This window comes from Metopolophium dirhodum, chromosome 1 (assembly GCF_019925205.1).
Source record: "Metopolophium dirhodum isolate CAU chromosome 1, ASM1992520v1, whole genome shotgun sequence".
Classification (NCBI taxonomy): Eukaryota; Metazoa; Arthropoda; class Insecta; order Hemiptera; family Aphididae; genus Metopolophium; species Metopolophium dirhodum.
The window spans coordinates 55,159,461-55,185,676 of NC_083560.1; the positions used below are offsets into that span (position 1 = coordinate 55,159,461).

General features: G+C 32.9%; 1 protein-coding gene and 1 pseudogene across 1 annotated transcript in view; both read left to right on the plus strand.

The window, feature by feature from the left end:
* Positions 1–26,216, plus strand: part of LOC132937511 (nephrin-like) — a 485,631-nt gene that overhangs the window by 15,445 nt on the left and 443,970 nt on the right. The window lies entirely within an intron of this gene.
* On the plus strand, positions 23,415–24,562 carry LOC132936025 (zinc finger protein ZFP2-like; annotated as a pseudogene).

Below are 26,216 nucleotides of genomic sequence, written 5' to 3' on the forward strand. Positions count from 1 at the left end.
CGAGCCCGAGACCAAGCCGAGAATTACGGTACCGGTCACGTCCGTTTGTGTTTGCTCGATTAAAGCTTTTGTGTGTGTGTGTGTGTAACATAATATACGATATTTTATTGTTGTGTTAACAAAAATATCGACTGCAGATGTATTATTATCGTTCCGATCGAAAGTCAATCGACGTCACAGACCTTGATGTTTCTTTAAAAAATAATAATAATAAGCGTAAAATAAAATGTCTGTCCACGACGAAGTTATTTCCGGGAAATTGTTTCTGCGTGAATGATGTTACGGCGTCTAATAAAGCGCACTGCGAATAATGCATCGCGGTGCGCCGTTTACACAGGTGACGAGCAGTTTGTGTAATATTATTATTATTATCACCATCATTACGATAATCTCTGAAAATAGTTAAGTTTTCCTATTTTGCGCGTTACACGAATGATTCGGTATTATACTGCGAACCCCGTGGATCGACTGCTCTGATAAAATATACGATAGATGGCGACGGTGTTGCGAGTCGTGCGCTGATCGCGAGTTAAAAAAACAAAAATAATAACAGTATCATAATGAGAGGAGGAGAGAAAAACGCTTAAAAAGTTTCTCGATCGTTCGCCGGCCCTACAGCAGTCGAGACATAATATTTTTGTTAACTGCACGGTTGACACGCCGAGGCGAATTTTGTTGTTTTTAATCCATTAGAAAAATAGTGCCGTTGACAAACGATATCATTATTCTCACGCTGTATACGCATACGCGTGCACGCGTTCGGAACGACGTCGTTCGGTATAATAGTCTCCGCTCCGTCGTTAAATGCCTCTGCTGCAGGTATAATATACTGCGAAGTAAAAGTGAAAAACAATAATCACGATATTATTATAATAATACTAATAAAAAAAAAAAAAGTAACGTACAATTCGTTGGAACGCGAGTAGGCAGTTGAGCACAAGTCTAGGTATAATAGTGTAATATATATTTTATAAACTGCGGTGGTTAAAACCGGAAACCAGAAAGTCACAGTCAAATGACTTTTTTGATTTTAACGATTTCGACCCTAAAATTATATATTTAAATTAAACGACGCGACGCAACTAACACGAATACTGGTATATGTTATATATATTATTATGCATTATAATATGTTCACACAGTTTACACGGGTCGTGTGTCAGTGTTATATATATATATATATATATATATATATACATATTATAGAACCTATATTATAATAATATGAGTATATTATATGCATTTTGAATTAATTTTAAATGTGGGTGTAACGAATGATTATAATTATACGATATACCGTGTTCTTCTGTTTAAACGGTTTTATACACTACGGTTAGTGTTCAAAACGGTATCCTTGATAATATGTTTAATAGTACACAAAACGAGATGTAATAATACACGTTTTTGATTATGTTCGTATCTAAGGAATAATTACAATTCTACTGGAAACGTTGTACGCGATTCTTTCAGTAATGGCATGCGTTCATGTTGAATTCATTTAAAAATGACTCTTAACGTGATTTTAAATGAAAAAAACGCTACCCTGTGTGCTTCTTTGTTTGTATTGCTTATTTGTCGCAAGTTCAGTAGTCGAAGTACACAGAATTAAAAAATTAAAACACGTGCAATGACAACTGTTCGCACGAGCACGACAATAATGATATTATATCAATGTTACCTCATTTATTAAAATTTTAACATCGAACATTTCAAGATTTAGCTTTTAACGAAGTTCAAATCCCCCCTTCTCCTTTTAAAAATTCCTGAGCACGCCTCTCTACGGTTGGTATTCCAAAATATTATAATATAGATATTTACTTGTCTTAACAGAATAATATTCTTGTTCTTTGTATTATATTTTATAAATGAGAAGTTGACCGTAGGGCGTGCATATTATATTATATCATTATGACGTGATAAAACATTTTCTTTATTCTATGTATATACTAAATATATCAATATATCATAATAAAGTATAAATTCTAACTATCCTAATGAAGAAAAAAAATACGTACTCGTATAAAAACATTTATACCACATTAGTTTATAAACAAAAATTAATCTCAATTATACTAGTATGTGGCCCGATATAGGTCACATAAATACTAAGCTATATTACTATGGCTCAACAAATATAGCTAGCAGACGTTCTTAAGTAACTAGAAATCTCAACTTTTATTGATTGTTATTTGTATTATTAAATTGTGTGTTAGCTATTAAAGCAATAACATAATTATTTAGTAAACGACGAATTTCCTAAGAAAAAAGTATTTAATTACAATAATAAGGAACTTGAGAAAAATGCTTAAATTTATTATGAACATATACATGATATATTACTTTATATATTTTACACTTCTATTCAAATAGTTTTTTAATATTAATTTTAAATACATTTTAAGAACAAATATTTTTGTTATATTCAATGAAATAAATATAGTGTGAGGATAAAACAAAAAATCATTCCAACGTCAATATTTATTACTAAACAAACAATCGGTCATAAATACACTCATGACGCGTCATGAACAGATATAAAAAATATTGGAAAAATTCCCTTCAATTATATTCTCTTTTGACCGCAATTTTCGACGCATTGGCTCGTCCGAATATAATATCTATAATGTAACGTTGTATTTATTTGCGTATAGTGTAATACTGTTCTAATTAACTACAGGTACATGGCGTACACCTAAACTCGTGTCATACATCTATAGTCTAGGATGAAACTATAAAACATAATGATGCTATTATACCGTTGGAACACTGCATTTTGATTTTGGTCATTGAAATTATATTTTCGATCGTAAATATGAAATTAGCATGCACAGAAAATGTATACTTGTAATATTATGGTATACTCGCGTTTTCGTGTATATATAATTACCAAACGTAATTACTGAACGCAAATCGGAATGAATTAATTGAATAATTACTGTCAAGTCGATGCATATTATAATAACACAATGTGTATACTATGGCCATTTCGTTAATGTATACGGATATTGATTCAAAACATTTTTAGCCGTTGAGCGTAATGTTTGTGTGTAGAATAGCATGCGTGTAAAGACCAAGAATAAAACAAAACAAAAACAAAAAACACATTTTATTTTGGAAACTTTCGTTTTTCCGCCTTGTAAATTATTGTTCCAAGTTAGTTGTTTTTTTTTCTATAACTCTGTCCGATAATGTTTTCGGATAATATCCTACACACGGACCGTGAAGGCCTTGGGCACCAATAAAGATTTTCGAGGGTGAAATGTGAGTGTATCGCTACGTATCGGTTAAAAATCTACCGTTGAAGAAACTTACATGTGCGACATACCAGTGTGATACGTATCAAATTTGTCTTATTTTTGAAAACTTTGTATCGAACTAATTCCGATCGGTTTTCCTTTGCCTTTTTTTAAAACTCCGTTGCGATAAAATCCACTGCGATACTTCTGAACACGTAATTTATATGGTTTTCGTGTTTTTATTCACGCAAACAGTTCTGAGCATTAGTGAATTATAAAGTAGGTACTTACCTACTATAAAATAACTTGGAAAATATTTACGCTATCATTAACACTTACTCTTAATGGAAACTCGTTTTTGACAAACACTGGGTGTGGGTAGATTTAACGGGGCAAAAATCGTGACGACAGTTGATACATTATTTTAATATTTAGGCTCCTCGCACCCTGCTCGCCACAACAAATCAGAGACGTGTCAGCGGTCCTATATTCTTATACTGTTGAAATATAAATTTGTATTTTCGTGGTTGTAAAATAATTATTGTTATTTGCTATCGTTACAATGATAATATCTTACGTGTAGATGAGGCAGGTACCATGGTTTATTATTGTGCATTTCTAGTGCCAGCCCGTTGGCCATACTTGAAGTAGGTTTACGTACGCGCGTAGACAACGACTCGAAGGGATATAATATTATAATATTTCACTATATATGTATATTATCGTGTTTACACTGGTGTCGCGCCAATAGGTGCTGGTTACTTTTTTATGGTTACGAGTGGTCAGCATAAAGAGTATATTATGGAGTACCTGCTGTTATAATAAATGAAAGACTTCGTTCAGCGACGACGAGCAAACAACCGCAGCGGTCTACTCGCCGAGTGACTTGCGCTTTTTTCCTCGGCCGTTTTTGGAAATCAAGTAGGTACCTCTCTGGAGTAACCCTCTAGCCTATCCTATATGTATATAATATGATATGTTTCTAATTCATTTTGCCATGTTCAAAGTGATGAGGGTGGGCATACGGGTATTTGTGTACCTATGCTACCGTCGAATGACGTTATATTATTATACTGCAGTCTGCGTGCATAACAAGTCATACATTTTTCTTCTTTTCGAAGGGTTTTCGTAAAATGTCGTTCATTTGCCTATTGATTCAGCAATTAATAGCTTGTCAACGGGAAAAACCACCGAGTGTTTGATCTGGGATCTTCGGAGAACATTTTGTTTTCGATTAAAATGTATTCAATACCCATCTCGCTATTTGCACGAAATAATGCTACCAACCCAATACTTGTTGGTTTTCCAAGAAGACAACATTTGTCGAAATTAATTATCTAAAGAATGACAGCTATTCATCATCACCGTAATTGCTATGTTATTATATTCATTACCAAAACAACTACTCTTATACACCTACGTCATTATAGTATTATACTCATTAAAACGTCGAGTTTATTATAGGATAAATGCAATGCACAACATCTTTTCAAATTATGATTGGAAAATAATATAATACTAGGTTGTATAATATTATGTCTTGTAGTATTAACTAATTTATTTATGAACGTTTGTGAATATTGTGGAAGATAATAAATGATAATATATTATTATTGTTATTACCTATAGTAAACAATTATTACAGTTAATTTCATGACAATCAAAAACAACAAAATAAGTGATAATTATTTCAATAAATGAAACAAATAAAATAGCTTTGACAGAACTTACAGAAAACGATATAGTACGTTGTTTTGAAAACAGAAAAAAGTAACAATCTATACAGATATTATGTGTGCTTGCCGTTTGTCGACATCGCATAAAATATAAAATTTACCTATACCAAAATATTTTTTGTTCTGTATTTAATTTTATTGATATTGGTATGCATATTATAATTTATACTTAGGTACCGTTTGTCTATATCTCACATAAACTATAATATTTACCAAAATATTTTCGTTTGCTAGCACTCCTGAGGAATGTGTGATCACTGTCTCTAAACGAAAATAACACACTTTAAAAATACCCAAGACGAAGAAATTCTTCGCTTCAGACCAACCATCAAGAGGTATTTTCAAAACTGTGGTTGTTATTAAAACGGCTTACATAACTTGGGTGTGCGTTAAAATAAATTAGCATTAAATCGGTCAACATCTACGGCGACGCTTATGGTTTGAGCGATACAAAATTTTTAATGATATCCGACATCAAAAACGATGTTCGTTTTTATTAAAACAGTAGGTTTTGTCTGAAATCAGATGTAAAAGAAACGTCCTGAATCGCAGTACAACTGTGGTTTGTCACTGGCCGTAATACCATCACCAAAGTATCGGTTGGATGTAGTGTGGACGTAAATAGTTGCGTGTGTTTATGCCTATTATTGGTGTAGTTGTACCGAACAACTATAGTTAAATAATATTATACACGACATTTTGGTTCTAAAATTTTAACGCTTCAGTATTATATTACTTTTTAATGTCTATACGACACACTGGAATTAAATTCCTTATCGTTAAAGCGGTTAAAGTAAATAACAATCGGTACAGGGAAAATCGAATGTTTACAACTGTAACGGATTTCAATCTCTGTTATATTATTATTATTTAAGCATAATATTATAATATTATAGAATATTACCTAGCTAGCTTATGTAAATAAATAATAAAAATAAATAAATTTCATAGTTGAGATATAGGTCTTATAGATAAAAGGTATAATAATAATATGATTTTTTTTCCGTCGAGAATATAATAAAGATAATATTAAAAATGTAACGATGCAGTTATTATTATTGTCATTAATAATGATTATTAGTGGTTTACAACATCTGCAGTGGAATATTCAATTTGATATTGTCTGGTCGGTGGCGATTCATCAAAAACAAATCGAACGGAATCCATTTCAACGTGCATAATATAATAGTAAAAAATATATACTTGCGCGTAGTGCGTGGATGTAGTCAATAACGTTAAATGTATATATCCTTTATATATATATATATATATATATTTAAAGTTGCCCCTTTTAAGGGCTAAGTTGTTCACGTTTATCGATGTGGCACTAATAACCGACTCACCGTTATCGTATATACATGTATATTGTTTAGTTTTATTGAATATTTAATATGCAAAACTTAAAAAAAAAAAAAAAAAACGCGTCCCCATCAATGTTTATTATAATATAATAGAAACGGCAATCGACTGAAATCCAATATTCTTGGATAAAAAAAAATTTATAAATTATCAAATACAGTAATTAAATTCGCTTCCTGCCATTATCGTTTCTTGTCCGGCCAATTAACCAAAAAGGGGAATCTTGGGCTCTGTAACGATTTTAGATTAAAAAAAAAAAATAATAAGAATGATAGAACCTATTTAAGACTGAAAATGTTGTTACATTATAATATTATATATATATATATATATATTATAATATATATTTCAGCGATATTCGTTTATTGTCTGATATACTGTAAACGTTTAATTTCGCTAACAGAATTCCAGGGTCTTATGAAAAGTTACTAAATTAATACTATGCGCTTTGATGTACATGAAACGATGATCCGCGTGAATTTCAGAGGAAAAGAATAACTATGATATTATATAAAGCGTAAAGGAATCTTAATTAAAAATCATCCTCATTGTAATAATTTTAATCGGAATTTATCATACTGTTATAATAATTATTAATAATAGCTCATGCGACATTCCACACTGCGCACAGACACAGCATGTATAAAAAGGAACTCTGGATGGAACTATATTATTATTATAGTTTTCCGTTGAAAGTCGCTTCGGAGCAACAACTGAATAAAGCTTCGTATAACACGATTGTATTATACATTTTATTAAATTTTGGATCGTTATTAATTGCTAGTAATGCATTCTGCTACGCTTTTGCAATATTATATTAATTCATAACAATACGAATCTGTGACGTAATAGTTAATAATAATTATTCATCGAGAAAGCCTTGGACACGCGATTGTGGTGCACCTAAAATGCCTATGCAAATCGCCGTGTGTCCGTCGTCTTCTATTATTTTTAACGTCTAATAATGATAATATTTACAGTTGTTTGTTGTTGTTGTTGTAGTTGTTGTAGTTGACTTAGAGAGTGCAACAAAAGTACAATAAAAATGTATCATATCCTATCAATTATAGTATCGGCAAATAAGAGCCGGTAATGAGTATACCCATATAATAAAAATCTTAATGTCAATAATTCACTCACAGACACTTGTTGTTATCTCACTGCTGGATATATTTTAAGCATTATAATTTGTAATACGTGCATTTTGCGCATTTTGGCTAATTTTCATTATTTAATTAAGTTGAATAGAACTTTTTAGGAAGTCAAATTTTTTCCACCACCTTGAAGGCTTTTTTGTGTGACGAAAATAAAGCTCATTAAAATGTACACAAGAACGTACAACAGTGCTATTACAATAATAATATGTAATTATGATTTGGAACCCGGCTCATAGCGTGATATGGAAAAAAAAATCTGGGTACTCAAGACAAACACCCTACTCCACCATACCAAATTATGAATTTGATTTATCGGCGATTTAACTTCCCTTAGATTTTCGAGTCCAAAATGAATTCATTTCACAGCTGTGCAATTTCGGACACGACGAAATGTGTTATTATTATAAGCTATATAAATGCGCCGACAGCTGCCGAGGCTCCTTGTACCATTTTTTTTTTATTGTTATTATTACTAAAAATATTTACAGATATTTACAATCCATGAAAACAGTGTATAAGAAGTACATATTTTGAATAAAATAAAGAATATAAATCAAGATCTGAATACTCGAGTGGGGAATCGTTCATTATCAGAACCTTAATTTGATTTTTTTTTCCATTTGATTGCTGGTGTCAAATGGGTTTCCTTAATATTAAAGTCGTGATGTTAATTTTTTTTTTATGGTATAGTAAATATTGAAGTCCATTTTTGTTTGAGTAATTCGTTATTGTTGAATAATAATATAATTGATAAAGGTTGGAAGGTATTTAGGTTGGTTGACATTTTCTTTTAAATTAATTTGTTGACGACAGTTGTCAGAAGTGAGATAAGTGGGTTGAAAAGGGTTTATCTTTTAAATTCGTTTAAGAAGTCAATAATTGGACAGTTAAATTCTCGTTTCGATGGATACTATTTGTATTGGTCGAGTGTTTGATTTCGTGTAGCCAGTGAACAAGTCCGGTCAGAAATATATTATTGTGTACATTTGAGTGGCGCCAGTGGCTATCAGAAATTTAGTCAGACCTAACATAATAACATATAATAGTTGCCTGGATTGGCACGGTGGTTGGCCTCACTGCCTCAGTCACTAACGTGTTCTGAGGTCAAGCATCAGTCGGTGTCGCTAGTTCCTAGATGGGTGACCACCCGGGGTTTTAGTGACGAATCCTTGCCACACAAACACTGCAGTACCCTACCTCACAATTTTAAACCTACTAAAATAACCTTCAGGCTAATAAACTTGGATGTTGGAGCCTTAACTCAATAAAAACAATTTGAAATATATATAATATTATATCGTGGGTACCTACTACATAACCACATAATACTATTATTATCGTTACGATTACGAGTCACGACTGCTGGTTTGTTAATTATTACTCACCATGTATAATATGTATATACGTATAATATGTACATGCGAAATAGGAGTACCGAGCGAAAACGAAATTCCAACAACATCGCCGAGGCAATCGCGTTAAAAGCTGCTTGGAAGCGGTGGTCAGCGGCGTCGCGTACGGTTATTGCCATGGGAAGCGATAATAATAATAATTGGCCCGGACGTTCGGTTGCGGCGGTGGCGAGTTCGTTGTGCGACACAGTTTAAAATTTGCGCGCACAAACACACACACACACAAAGATAGACAAATACATATTAAGTGTACATTATAGAATCATAAGTTTCATTTGCAAAAGTGATGTAATATCCTGGTGAAATAGTCCACGACGGTTTTTTTAAAAAAAAAAACTTTTAAGTAGTCACGAACGTTGTGCGAGAACTCTAAAAAAAATGTATAAAGTTAACGCACGTCTTCCTGACCTATCTCAGTCATTACGGGTAAATTTGAAAGTCGAACGAAATTCTAAGCTTTCAGCGAGGTTTTATAGGCAGTGTTTAGTACAAAACGTAGGCCACGGATATCTGGATTTATTTTACTACCGACTGCAAAGTGCAAGATCCGAGCAAAGTTATCACAATATTAATTTTCACGGATCAAAAGCTTTGCTGGATAATGAATTAGTGATAAACTAATAATTATTTGTTTCCAGTATGACAACTATAAAATATAGACTATAGAGATATGTTTTTAATCGAAACTTTTATAACTTTATGAAATGTTGTAATTTCTTACCATAATAATATTGGAGCAATGGTTGCATAGGGAATTTTATGGTAAATGCTTATACTTGAGATGGTCACTCTCATTTTCCAGTCATTTTCAACAACGCCTGAGTACCGACATTTTTGGCAGCTTAATGTATATTATTTCAAATACTTGCAAACTCGGTCGGGCTGTATTTTCGGTGTCGCGTTTTTAAACAATATTGTGATTTATCGTCGGACCACCGATGATCGTTTGTCATAATCGTTATACTGTACACAATATATTACCCAGTGGGGCTCGTGACGATTGCCGAGTGTTACGCATAAATATAATTTAATATATTATTTTATCTGATTTGTTCGCCAATCGATAGGGACCGCACCCGACTCACCCAAGTTCGTATTTCGGACGACAAAATCGCAAATGGTGAAACCTCTGTGGCGAATATGTCGGTAAAATATTCGTGCAGAGGCCTCAAAACGTATAACAACAATGTTTATGGCGATTATACCGAAAAACCCGAAGATTCGGTGTCCACATCCGGACCGAACGGCAAACACCGTGGTGGTAATCGAACCCTATCGTACACACGTATAGAATAATATATAAAGGTACACAACGTCAAATAATAATAATAATAATAATAACCTAATAAAGTAGAACGTTGTTTGTTTTTTTTTGGTCATTCGCATTATTATCGTCGTCGTCGTCGTCGTTTTATTTAAATAGGCACTACATCCCCCCCCCACACACACACACACACACAGACCAGAGTGTATGATACAAATATAACACTATACGACACATTTCAATATTAATTCAATTGCTCGAATTTGAAAATTAAAATAAATGAGACTCCAATACAGGAAAAAAAATAGCGTTCCTTACAATGGTTAAACTCTACCTAGCCCGTGCCACACGCCCCAAACATCCATCAACAACAATAAGTAGTTGGAATATAATACACCAATAATATAGTAACATATACCAACAATTACAATAAATATTATTTTTATTTTTATTTATTAACATAAAAAGCAATGGTTACATAAAAGTATATTCTAACATTTCTAATGAATTAGATACCTAATTAATGATAAATAGATAGAAAATACTTTTGATCACAGACAAATTAGTCTTTCATCTTAGTCCGTGCTTTTGACCGCGTGTCAATTATCATAAAAAAAAAAAATCACTCAATTGAATTTTAATATCTTGTTGAATATACGTGCAACACGTTTTTACGAAATAATAATAATTACAAAATTACAATATTATTTTAACAAAATAATACGGTCCGTCCCACCGTTTTAACGAAAATAACTAGAAAGGGTGCTCTAAAAATTGAAGACCCTGCGCTCCCACCCTCAATTCGATCAACGAATATTATTTAGGTTTGGTCGAATAATATTATATTAGTTTTATTATTTTTTCGTCTGGTATAAATATTGTATACCTCACTACTACCGTGACAATTTCTGGTATCCGAACAAAACACCGCGTACGCGTTGGGAAAAAGAAATTAGACCGAGATCGTTGCAACAGTATATATATTATTAAACTTTATGCGATACATCTGTGCTCACACGCATATACCACGAGATGTACAAAATGTAATTCCGAAAATAAAATGGAAAAATAAACCACTAAACCCGTTGACGTACAAACAATAGTCGTTATTATTTCAACGACTAAATAAACAACTAATTTTATTAACATAGTATTATATGACATTTATTTGTTCACGCGCAGAGTCACTTTATTGTTTTTTATTCGCATTTTCCAAAAGTGCATACTATATCCACCTTTACCTTTTAAGTGGCTAAAGCGCTGTTTGTTTTTTTTCACCCGAAAGAATAACACTATAATATGTTTGAATCACTTTACTGACAATACTGACAAACATTTTAAATACTATTTTACAATAAATCATACGTAATATTATTTACAAAAATAGTATTAATCGGTACGTATAATACAACTATTTCGATTTAATATTGAAACAATATAGGGTCTTGATGGTATTTAAACAACAAAACTACAATATTTTAGTTAAGCTGGAGAATGTTTTTGATTTCAGTCGGTTACTCTAATATCGCAAGGTTACTTACGCATTTAAATGCATTTTTTTATTTTAGGTGTGTTATTTTAATTCAATTCAATCAAAATTTGTCTAGAATTTTTTTCCGAAGTATAGTTAAGAAAAGTGTAACTAACTATAATACTTGTAAAATAATTGTATACACTATTTACCTATAATTATAGACACCGATCACAGTATAATTTATTATAACTTCCATTTGACGACGCTTTACGTTTGACGAAATATTTTTGAAAACCTCACAATCGAATAGTTAAATTCAAATTTATATAATTCTATTTAACGAGTTTCTATACCTAATAAGGAACTTTGTCATAATAATATGGAAGTTTTACTCGAATTATTTGCAAAACATATGATAGTAAGTAGATATTAATATATCAAGTTAAATCGACGAGTCAACGAATAAATAATCGAAATAATCTCCATGTAAGTACATCAATATTATAATGTATATAGTTAGAATTACAAAACTAATTACTATAAAATTCCTAATGAATACAATATAATATTTAACTCTCAACTCTCTTTCCACATAATTATAGTATATTACCTTATTTTATAATATTTTCTCAATTTTCACCACCTGAATGGTATGTACCTACAAATTATTATGTTAAGCTCTTTATAAAATATCACAATATTATGATTTTGTCATATTTTCATCTGCGTCGTGTTGTATATTTTTCAAGTATAAAAATGTTATATATAGGTATATTATAATAATATTATATCGTCAACGCCGCGTGTTACGATAACGATCCTCTGCAATTCTCTGCTGAATTTGTAATAGCATAATAAATAAATGATAATAATAATAACAATAATACAAATACCGTCTTTCTCGAACTATACAGTGGTACGACGACGATGACTGTTCGGATTTCTTTCATCATTCGCCCCAGACTCTGGCGTATTGATGATGGACGTTTTGACGATAAGTTTGTTCCGTCCGGCTACATATTATTATTATTATTTACTCGTGCTGCACGGGTGTTATTCCACGCGAGCCTCAGCGACAACAAAAATAATATAATATAATATAAATACGCGTTGATTGATAAATCTTTTGTTACCGGATAACGGGCGTATATATTATAATAACGCTGTGTTTGTGGTTTTTTTGTTTGCATTATTGTCCATCGTTTTTACAATGCACAGCAATTTGCCGCGTTTTGTATATAATATTTTAGAATCTGCCGCGTGAACGGCATGTGTGTTATTATTCCTTCCTATATGCATCCGCTCTGACAATAAAATATCGTGAGTTATTTATTTCGTTGTTCCGATACAATGAGCGCTCGCCATAGTTGTTGTAGTGACAGTAATAACAATAATAAGTCAACCGCACGTGGTGGTGTTTATCAAAGAAGAGTTGTTGTCTCTTGAAGTGACCATCTCCGTCCTCCTCGTCCGATCTGTCGGTTCGTTATCTTCGACCCTGTACCTATTGATAATTTTAACCGAGCTCGGCGAAAAAAAAATCACCCACAAACAAACGCGTGGGCTTTGACCGGAACAGTAAAATACATTTTAAACGGAACGAAATAAAAAAAAAACACCAACTTGCAAATCTAGAAACGTTTGGACGAATTTTATATCAGCCGAGGGGTTTACACTATACACCTACCTCACCCCACCCCTCTTAAACACACACCTACTTATGCCCGTTTCAGGTATAATAGCCATCGTGGTTAATCTGTATTTAATTAGTTCGGTATAGTTTGCGGTCGGACTTTACGCCGAATGGTTTATCACTTTAAAATCGATCGTATCTGATTAGCATAACTACCGTTAAATACACCGTATGCTGCACTCGACCACGTGGCTGTAGATTTATGTATAATATTATAATAGTATTTCGGTATACAACGACCACGGTTAATGTGTACGTGATCGCAGCGAACATAAACCTCGGCGGCGGCGGCGGCGGCAGCGCTTACCAGTTACCTGTTTATGCGCAAATCGTTTTGCGTTGCAGTACACTATGCAATTTCCTATTTTCTCGAACACCGCAGCACAAGTGTTTGGACGTTAAAATATGCTATGGTCGTTTTTACATTTTTCTTGTCGCGAATATCAATCGTTTCTCGGAAACACATAATATTCCATCTGTCCCACCTGCCAGAGTGCTGCACAGAGTGCCTGAGCAGTGTACCTCGCAATGTTTCTTCTTATTATTATTTTTCACCATGTGCCGAGCAAAACACGGTTGGTCGTCTACTGCACGGCCATTTAGGTCAGTGCGATATATCGCAATATTCGTCCCCTCGGAAATACTGTTTTTCAGTGGTCATATAAAAGGACGCTGTGCATTTGTGATGTCCGTCTTATACACGTGCGACTGGTAAATTTTCATTCTCCAGTTTCAATAGTGTGCCGTCAGCCTTGACACAAGAGCGAATGGAGGAAGAAAAACATAACATTGTCTGTGCCTAATCGGTATTTTGATTTTCAAGCAAGATATGAGCATATTTAATTTGTGATATTTCACATACCAATTTATTGCTTGAAAAATATTAAAACGTCAAAAATATCACCGACGCTTACGCACAGATAATGTTCTCACTAAAAGTCTGATAATAGGTAAATCCACTTTCTAATATTATCAAAACTAACAGCAGCCTATTGAGATAGATAGACCGCAATTATATTATTACTGATGATATCGATATACCTATCTAGTAAAGAGCATTTTTAATCGATCGTAGCCGTGTACTGTAGGTACGTGGTAAGTCCAGGGCTTGTATTTGAAAAAAATTCTATTTTATTTTATTTACAGTTAAAACGTTAGACAATTTTTGTGTTAATTATTATATAGAATTAAAACGTTATCCAAGTTTTGCTTTTATCGTTTTTTAGAACTAAACGTTATACAAGTTTTGCGTTTATCGTTATTTAAAATAGTGTTAGTAGGCTATTAAATGTAAAAATAATAACTAATTCGGGAAGGTAATGGCCCGAATACGGAATATAATATAATCAATTCTTAGATTGTTTACACGAAATAAATGTTTCTACGAAACCAATAGACCTTTTAAATAAATAGATTTTAAAATATTTCGTGTTGCGTTATTTTTCGTTCAATGATATTCTATAAATTACGTTTTGCGTTATGTTTTGTTTAATGATATATAATATATTTTGTTAATCATTATGTTTTGTTTTGCGGCGTTTAATTATTTTTGATTATCGTTTTTCGTTATAATTACGTTTGCAAATTTCAATAATTTTTTTGTCAAATATAACGTTATTATAACGTTTAAAAGCCCTGGGCAAGCCTTCAATATTAATTTATTATACCTCCACCGTATTTTTATCAAAGGTGTTGGGGATAGAACCAGTTAAATACAGTTTTCCCGAGACTATACCACGGTAGTGGTTATCCGAACGAATAGTAACAACGCGCGTGTGCAGGTTTCACAATATTATTACCAGGTGACATATTTTTTCGTTCTCATAATGTTCAAAACACAATATTTTACTATAGTAGTAGGTATGGTAAAATACATTTATTCCTATACATATAAAAATATGAACACGCCTACAAAGTGCCGGATTAGTCACTTATTTCGCGCCCGAGGCAAGTATAAAAAAATGTTGCTCTTGTATATAATTACAATATATTTAAGTAATTAAACATAATTTAACCTAACCGTTTTTCGCAGACTTTATTATGCTAATATTATGTTAGGAAATGTTTTTTCATTGGGACCGAAATTTATAACCGCTGTGATGATAGTTCATGACGTATAAATCGAAAATCAAATATGTACATTTTTATAATGTAATAATATGTTCAATAACATTTCGATAGTTATTATCCCTACTTCCCATGCCGACGATACTTACTTCCAGTTATATGAAACTTTTATAACAATTTGATACTTGTCGACTTTAACATTATTATCAATATTAGACCTCGTATAATAATGTTACTAACCTACATATGATAATATTATACTTCTATTTCTTATCATCGTTATGTGGTTCAAAACTCAAGATCAACATGACTATATCTTATATTATATTACTATGTATCGAAATACTCTATAAAAAATTATTCCAAAATGAAATATAAATCTGAAAAAGTATGTAGCAGTTTAGCTTAAAAAAATTATAGCGATATGCGAACATAATATAAAATTAATATTTTATCTTTCAAACATAATAATTATGTATTGTAACTTGGATTGACATCAAATTATTATTTAGCTATAGTTGTGTATAAAAATAATTCCTAAAATTGTAATTCTTTTCAAACCACACATAGGAAATTATTTTTTATTGAAAAAAATATAACCTCATAAACTGGCTGGAATCGATAGCAGATACGATTGCAAACACGATCAGAGACACACTGTATACCAAATGTGTTGTTCCTATGCAGTGTCCGGCCGTTAGTCGTTTTATGTACAAAGTGGTCGCGACGGTTACATACATCAGGTCATCTATTATATTATACGGGTACACCGCAGACGGACCGGACTAGTTTTAACACGTCGATCGAATGCTCTCTCGTCCGATGACCAGACAAATTCACTTTTATATTATTACCTATTATATAGGTAGAGTTCTATTATGTTGTGTAACGGATATAATTACACCGTAAGAATAATAATAATAATAATAATAATAATTGTTACTGGAGTAATTACAACGATATTAATAGTAATAATAATAATAAATACGAGTTCTGAGCGAGTAAGAAAACAACCGCGGTATATTATGTGTGTCTGGTGGCGGCTATAATATATCATATTCACGCCCTTCCATATAACTAAATAATATAAGTATTATGCTCTTCGACATAAAATAATACGTAATAATTATAACACCGATACGTCACCGAATAAAATATTATGTGCACAGTCATATTATTATTTCCCATCTCCCACCACCACCATGTCACGCTCGACCGCAACAATGTGAATACATATTCTTATAATATAATTATTTAGTTTGTTTTAGTGCGAGAACATAATATTATAATATAATATAAATTGTATAAATTGGTAACATACCATAATATTTTTCCGCAGACATAATAATTTTACACTTAAAATGTAATATACGTTCTATACGATGAACATTTTAAAAACGAGTGTAAACTCACAAATCAATACATATTATTATTAGAATATTGTTGTTGCACTTGTGGTTGTACAAATTGTAATGCGACCACATGTTTGACCAGGTGAATCAGAATTACATGCCATCGCACTTAGTAGGGTCTGTCCGAATTCGAAATTACGTATAATATCTGCATACTACCTATACAGCTAGTGGGCCATAACTTAATAATATTTGATATTGTATGATATACATATATTATTAGTTATTACAATATACAATGTAATTACATATTTTATTATCTGTATAATCTTAAAATCGAAATAAAATTACACAAGAAAAAGTGTGTAGGGAAATGATACCTACTTTAATCTTAGTCTAATATAGTATTATTAACTATTTAAAGCAGTAAATTATGTAGTTTTCATTTCCTTTGTTAAATGTAGTAATTAATACAGTATGTATTATTATATATAGTTATTTGTATAACCTTTTTAATTAAACTCAAGAAAACAAACAAAAATCTTGTATAATATAGTTGATTGATAAAAAAAAAAGTGGACAGGCTTTATAGAAATGCACGCCGAAGGCCATTTAATCATTATTCATCGCGTCCGTATAATAATATTATTATTTTCTTTATTTGAAATCGATTCGTTAAAAACATAAAATAAAAAAAGCAAAACGGGACGGTATAAAAGAGTCGAATATGGTTGCACGAGGTGGGTGAGAAGTGGTGATGTTAACTTTTCTGATAACATAATCAAGAACGGGGACAGAGTAACAACAATGTCCACCATGTTCGGACGCGTCCCGAGGCAAACTTATAACGATTATATAATATATATTTTACCTTTATGCTTGTGGGGATCATAGGACACATGACTTGGCCTACGGGCTCGGTACACGATCTTAGATAATATTATGGAAACGGATGGTGCACTGCTCTTATCGGTGATTTCGAGCGTAAGTCCCTTTCGCCTTTTACGCCGCCACGGCCGACGTACCACTAAATCGCGTTATCTTTTGCGGGCCAGTACGTATAGTAAGTTGTCGAGGGCTCTCTCCTGGTCGGCCTCGTCATTTTCATTAGCCACGTTTTGAATTCGCAGAATCAGTCTATTTCCTAATGTTGTGTTTACTAAATGCATTAATTTTCACCGGCACCCATGTCTAAAATTGATTTTAAAATTTTTATAAATTAATCGATAGTAGGCAGGTAATTAACGCATAATTGGCAAAAAATGATTGTAATAGGATCAATAGGAAACAATAATATAATCTTTTAAGACTTACAGCTATTTAAATATTTTATTTTAGTATTGTGCGATGTCGTGTACGAGGACGACTATACACTATATAATATATAATAGTACTAGTATAAGCACCAGTAAATGTGCAGACAAAAAGTTGTTTTCACCCTGTGACCTACCCGGGGTAGTTTTGCATGGCAAATCGAGTGATGTTTTTGACTTAAACTGTCTGAACGAGCGACCCCGTCGTGTTTCCAGGTGTAGTCAAAAAATTGGTTTTTACCCTGAAGTGGTTTTAAATTGCAAATCGAGGGATGTTTTAGATTTACAAAGCGAAACACTTGATGTAGTTTTCTCCTATGCAAAATATATTTATTTGTATTTTCAACATGTATAGTTATTTATTTAAATAATGACTATTATTACTAATAGTCACTAATTCACAACCAATAATTTCTGCAATTTTTTATTATTTTGCATCATTAATTTTAAAACGTTGATTTGCCTAGGGTTAAAAAAAGACACTACCATTTACGATTTTATTCAGACTCACGGCACAGTATTATAATAATATTATGTACATGTGTACCAGGACTGTCTTTAGGATTTTCTAAGTTAAAAGAAAAAATAATTGCGTGACCTCGTGGGGAAATAATTGGGAGCCTAACATATATTATATTTTTACTCTTAAACCAACCCCTTTGTTTTTCGTACCATATATTTGCCCCGTTATCATATCATAATAATAATTGAACACGGCAGTAATTTACTTATTATATAGAATAACCCCCCTCCCTTCACCTTCTAAATACTGATTTAACAAGAATGACACAGATAAAAATATCGTTGTAGGTGCATTGTTAAAATTATAATAATAATTTATAACATCAGTTTAACAGTATAATGACAGTGATCACACGGTCCGTGTGCAATAGAAAACTATGTATATTATATTATTATAATGAAACGTATAACAATAATAAAAAATAATATTGTAGGCTCGACGACGAGATAAATACTCGTTATGCCCCACGGTAGGTGTCAGTTGTATCTATCTCATGACTGATAAGGTATTTTTTAGAAGTGCTCTGTCATCCACCGCCCTAGTCAATTCACCACCAGACTCGTCGTGGCCTAATGTTCAAATATTCCATGAAGTATATAGGGTGTCTCAATCAAAAATCTTATTGTGTTGGTCCACGGCAATTATAACCATGACCGCAGTATTACAGACCCACAATATTTTAATCGTTTATAAATTATAATTATAGGTACTTAAGTGGTAATTTTATGGCTATCCATTATAAATGTAAATTAAAAATAAAAAAGCGTATTTTTAAATACTTAACAAGTGGGACGGGTAACACGAATAGACTCAACTGGTTTATTGTTATCAACATTTTATGGTTTTTGTTTATAAATTAAATCCTATAATACTATTACACATTTAGTTAAAACAAATAGAAACTAGCATAACATAATGATAATAATTAAATATATTTTTATTGCTGATTTATAACATGGTGACTGTGGTCAATATTCTCAGTGAACGTGGTGACACGTGATTATATTCGAATAGTTCTGAATTATATAATAAACTATTATTACAAGAATAATATATTTAAACAGTCTATAAAGTGAAACACAAAATCAGCATACAAACAGATTATTTTCAATATTATCCTATGGATTGTTTCATTGGTGACATATATTTTCATATCAACGAAGTTTACGCATACCTAGGTAGTTTGTAAGCAATCAAATAATTATAAATCGATTGAATTTGCATTAGCCCATAATACATCCTGCAAATAACTATTTTGCTTGACTTTTAAACGCTTGTAATTTTCCGTTTATTAAACCGTTGCGAAACTCATACTAATCGTAGGTATATTATTCTGTTCAATTTAAAATTTGTTTGGTTCTCAAAATTAAAAGGTGAAAATAACTCATACCGTCATATTATGATAGGTATATGAGTATGCAAAGATTAGATTTTTTTTTATAATAACGGTATTGCAGAATCTATATAATATTACATAATATTATCGAAATATTTTTTTATATTTTCATCATCTTAAATCCATTTGTTTAACGCGTCACAGAGTCAAAACCCGCAAAGTTTGAAGTACAGAAATACTCGCGGTTGATTAATACAATGTTTGAAATTTAAAAAAAAAAAATGGCTTACCGAAAGTTTTTGCAAGAAACATCCAAGTATACGAATAAAAACAGTTGAACCATTGAGCTCTCTCTCCCGCTATATACTTCACCAAATACATATATTATATATATATATATATAGGTACGAACACTATACAGTCACGAAGTTTGTTTAAAAATTGTTTTTATTTAGATACTTCCGGGAGGTTTTTTTCTCTCTTTTTTCCTTTTTTTTTTTTTAGTATAAAGTAACCGGTAAAACAGTTTTCGGGAATGGACTATTTTTTCCCTTTCCTTTTACGGGTCAGAGATTTGGGAATCTCGTTACATCACGCCGTTGAAATCCCGGCTAACAGGCCGAAAAAGACAAGAGCGCGAGTAACAATATATTATTATGCACGCGTATCCCAACATTATTTTCAAAGAAAACAATGTTATTATATGGCGGCCTTTTTATATATATATTACAGTCTCCGCACTTGCATATACGCTCTAGCCCTTACGGCCTCCCTCGGGGCAAAATGATTATGGGAAACTCCACCGAACACATCAGGCGGCGGCGCGCGCACATTTTATGGTGAACTCTGCGTTGCAATTTTTTACCGTATTTTTATGTCCGATGCGCGACCCCATTCGGGGAGGTATAATGCAAAAGTTGATTTAACCCTGAAACCACAACATCATATTATTATATGCTATAATACCCATGTGCGTACACCTGCGTGGCAGCGGATGTATACATTACACGGTTTCTGATTAATACAGCGAATCTTAGTAAGTATATACGTATGCCCGTGATGCTATACAGCTGTGTCATCGTCATGGTATTATACCAACACCCTAGACGTGGTTATCGCGGGGTAATCGGTGATCGGAAAGCCGCGGTTTCCAAACCCCGGGACCGAGTATTGACTGTCTGTCACCAGCAACATTTCAGTATAATATTGTTTAGGATAATATAATACAGTATATAGTATGGAATAGAAGTTTATCGCAAACAAAAAAAATCTAAAACGAAACCGTACGCCAATTGTTATTGTTTACCTGCAGTTCTTCGTACCGCATCAATAAACAATGTACGATAATCTATAATATACAACGTCCATATTCGACAATATTTAGATCTCATCGGAGCACACGTGTTTTTATAATATCATCGTGGTCTACGACTGCAGGGATCTCCAACCTACGGCCTCCAAACCTCCAAGCTTATAGATTTTTTGAAAATGAAATCAATCATGAATCGCTAAAAGTAATGATTCTTACGAATCTTTAGTTTGATTTTCTCTCCACTCTTGTCCAAATGTGTTTGGCCCGCGATGCAGAAGCGTATCACAGCTTTGGCCAGCCGTATAAAAAAGGTTTGGGACCCCTGAACTCTATGAAGTTGTTAGTGTTCGTCTCGTTTGGATGCCGATCGTACAACAGTGCTGTATGGCGGTTTCTCTCTATCCAATAGTCCTGCGCTGTGAGAATGCGACAGGAGACGGGCGGGCAAACGACTGCAAGAGGGAGTGAGAGGTGTGCGCGAAAATAGTTGGATTTTCGCCGTTTTTCGTACGATGCGTCGGGTTTAATATAAAACGCCGTCGCGCGAATGAAATAAGGACGAGGGCTATTTTCCGGCGCTGTGCGAGACAAATGTAGGCAAATCTACACGTCCAGTAGAAAATAAACGAGCTCCGGTTCTCGCCCGCACACACGAGCACACACGACTTTCTCTCTCTCTCTCTCTCTTGCTCTCTCTCTCTCTCTCTCTCTCTCTCCCTCTTTCTCACACACGTATATATTATATTATAATATATATCTATAAGTGTGTGTGTATGTGGCTCGTCCAAAATGGGAAACACGAATTCTTTATTATATTCATTGTTGTTCGGAAACAACCGTGGAAATACATTTTGCCCAATGATTTGGCACGGTTTCAATAACAAAAACATATTCCATTTTATACATCTAAACGTTCGGGTTATCTGTGCGAGTGTGTGTGTATGTGCGCGTGTGTGCGTGAGCACGAGAGCGTGTGCGCATTTTGAGATTAATTAAACGAAAAATTAATTTTCGTACGTTCGAATGGTTTGGTGATTGCGTAATAATATTATTATATTATCAATCAAAAATTATGAAATACGCGCGTGATGCTGAACGCCGGACCGATGCGCGTTATAATAATATTATTCGAGTGAAAACCGTCCGAAATAAGCGTTCCAAATGTACAATATATTATATGACGCGTGATTAATTAATAATCAATCATGGTAATGATTCATTTATACCTAATATTATAATATTATTATATATTTCGATATATTAATGTAATAAATTATAATGTAATCACAACCTGTATTGACAATCGTTTTTGCTTGATATTTTTTTGTTCATCAAAAATATCTAATAATTTGGCACTATAATAATGTTGACGTGTAAAAAAATTATTTCCATAGAAGGACGACCGACAAGTGTCGATGAATCCGTGAAGGATGGTTTTTTTTTATGTTCCCTGCACGTTTGCCCTAAGATTTGTCGCAAACGTGTCAAACACGTGAATTTTGAGGTTTCCATAGGTGGATAGTCCTACAGGGAAACCGGAAAATTTTCGGTGGGGCTCCTTCGTTTTTGGACCTTTTTTTATCGTTCGACCGAATAACGCCTTGATGGTAAAAATGTAGAATGAATGTAGTATGAAATATGAATCATCATAACTTCCACAAAACCTACGCGTAGCTACACGAGGAAAATATATGGTCGTTATATAAAATTGATATAATACAATAGAATTTAGAAAAGAGATTTAATTCAGTTTAATAATTTTAAGAGGCGGAGGTACCTGTATAATTGGCACCAAAAAAAAAAATACAAAAGTTTGCGCCCTTTTTTAAAGTTGTAATTTGCACAACATAAAACTAGACAAAAACACATATTAGGTATGCCATTACGTAATCTATGCAATATTGTACCTATACAAATTTCTGGGTAAGATTTTATTATATTTTAAAATAAATTAATGATTTTATAAAATTTTGTTGTTGTCAAATTCAACATATTATACTCTATTCAAGTTTAAAAAGTAATACAACATGTATTGGCTTAAAAATATGGTGAAGACAATACATTTTAATCGATCATAAACAAAATAGCTTGGTAACCAAATAATTGTTTGAAAAACCGTTACGTAGGTAGTAAATAAATTATTTACCAATAAAAGCCAACCGACTATATTCCAGAGGAAAATGGAGAAGAAACTTTACCTGTGCGATATCTGTAACAAGTCGTTCAGCAAAAGTAGCAGTTTGACGGATCATCGACGCACACACACTGGTGAAAAACCGTACGCGTGCGATGTATGTGACAAGTCGTTCAATGCAAGTGGCCATTTGACAACACATCGGCGCTCACACACTGGCGAAAAACCATACGCGTGTGATGTGTGCGATAAGTCGTTCTCTGTAAGTAGCAATTTGACGATACATCGACGCATACACACCGGCGAAAAACCATACGCGTGTGATGTGTGCGATAAGTCGTTCTCTGTAAGTAGCAATTTGACGGATCACAAACGAATGCACACCGGAGAAAAACCATACGCGTGCGATGTGTGCGACAGTTCGTTCGCCACAAGTAGCTATTTGGCGATACATCGACGCACACACACTGGTGAAAAACCGTACACATGCGATATATGCGACATATCATTCAGTGCAAGTTACAATTTGACGACACATCGACGCACACATACTGGCGAAAAACCATACGCGTGCGATGTGTGTGATAAGTCGTTCTCTGTAAGTGGCAGTTTGACGTATCACAAACGAATACACACTGGAGAAAAACCGTACCCGTGCGATGTATGCGACAGTTCGTTCACCACAAGTAGCTATTTGACGATACATCGACGCACACACACTGGTGAAAAACCGTACTCGTGCGATATCTGTAACAAGTCGTTCAACAAAAGTAGCAGTTTGACGGCACATCGACGCACACACACTGGTGAAAAACCGTACGCGTGCGATGTATGCGACAAATCGTTCACCCAAAATAGCTATTTGACGATACATCGACGCACACACACTGGCGAAAAACCATACGCGTGCGATATTTGCGACAAATCGTTCAGTTCAAGTTGCAATTTGACGACACATCGACGCACACACACTGGTGAAAAACCGTACGCGTGCGATATATGCGACAAATCGTTCAGTGCAAGTTGCAATTTGACGGCTCACAAACGAATTCACATACAGGAGAAAAACTGTACCCGTGCGATTCATGTTACAAGTCGTTCTCTTTAAATAGCAATTTGATTGTACACAAGCGGACATACACGGTACACCAGTCGGATATCTATGATCCAAGGGCCAATTCAAAATCATGCTAACATTGTATAATTGTCGTGGCACTGTTAAAGTGTTAATTTTGTCATGTACATTGTACATAGTTGATTCCCAATACAAAATTGACAATTTCGCCATAATAATATGCATAAATAAATACTACATTTCGTATTGTTTTCAACTTTTGTCAAATTAATATTTCAAAAATGAAGAGGAGTGAATATTTCATGAATGCTGTGTTTGTTACAATCAATAATCTTTTTAAATCAATTTGTACCCGTTCTAGTATCTCGGTGAACTAATTACAAAAAAAAATATTTGTGATCAAGATAAAATTTAAATGCTTTGAATACTGATTTAAATGTGTTACATACTAACAAATGATACTAACTAATGAACAACAGTTCAAAAACAAATTATTATGACTAGAAAATAAAAACAATAATAAGTTTCCAATTAAACATACATTATGATACTTATTTTGGTACTTTTTATTTATACTAAGTTGCCGGTAAGTATTTTAACCACACAATTATAAGGCAATAATTTATTGATAAATGAAACCTTGATTCTGAACGAACGAAAATATGAAAAAATAGCGTGTTATCACTATCATTTATCTACTGCCTATTACCACCGTACTAAATTATAATGACTTCCAAGTTCTAACTTTAAACGCTCATATAAAAATATTTTGAGTATGTATTTCCATAGTTTTAATTAGTTCATGAACAAATTGTTAGGAACCTTGTATTAAGTTTTCAAACTATTTGACAAATCAAAACATTGATATAGAAAGAAAACAATTTAAAAAATGCCAATGTCTATAAATAGCACACCAAGAGTCAAAATATTTTGAAAAGTTCATCTTGCATGAAAAATGGTCATGTTATAAACATGTTGTAAAAATGTTAACTACCTATATCTACATACATTCATTTTTGTGTAATTGCAAAAATTCCCGTTTTTATTTAATTTTTTTTTTACACTGGATGTCTTCAATCTTTACCTAATTATATTCAATTTGCTACCAAAAATCACCCATAAAGTTGAAAGTCAATCATGTTTTCAACTATTCGCCGTTGACATGGTCACACCAAAAACAAAAATACACCACTGTAAAATCAATCCCTCCGCTTAGAATTTTACCAAAAAATAGTTTTTGAAGATATTAATTTTCTTAATTTGTTGAAAGTGAATAACCGTAGATACTTGAAATGTTCCCTGAATAATGCGGCTTTTTAATGTATGGGCTATTGGGTCCTTATGACGACTTATTTTCCGATAGTCCAAACATGGCATGTCCACCGCTCCAGCATTCAATTTTTCTTGGATTCTTTTATGCCAACGTAGTTTTACAAGTTAAAGAAGTCTCGAAACGTATGTGCACATTCTGTGAAAGTATAATCACACATTACATCGAGTCTGGTAGTTTAACAGATTACATGGACAAGATCAAAACATCAAACAAAACTCCTGTGAGAAAATAAAACGTGTCTCATCGATCGTTATTATCACTGAAAACTTGACACGTGGTGAATTTCGTTTTTATCGGACCATGTTATCAGTATAAAATGTATGGGTTTCATTGTTTTTGCTTTATAACCAGAGAAGCTGTATAAAACTTATGATGATACTTCCTTACCCTGGATGTAACACATTTAACTGTAAAATAAAAAAAACTTTGCTCATACCTAA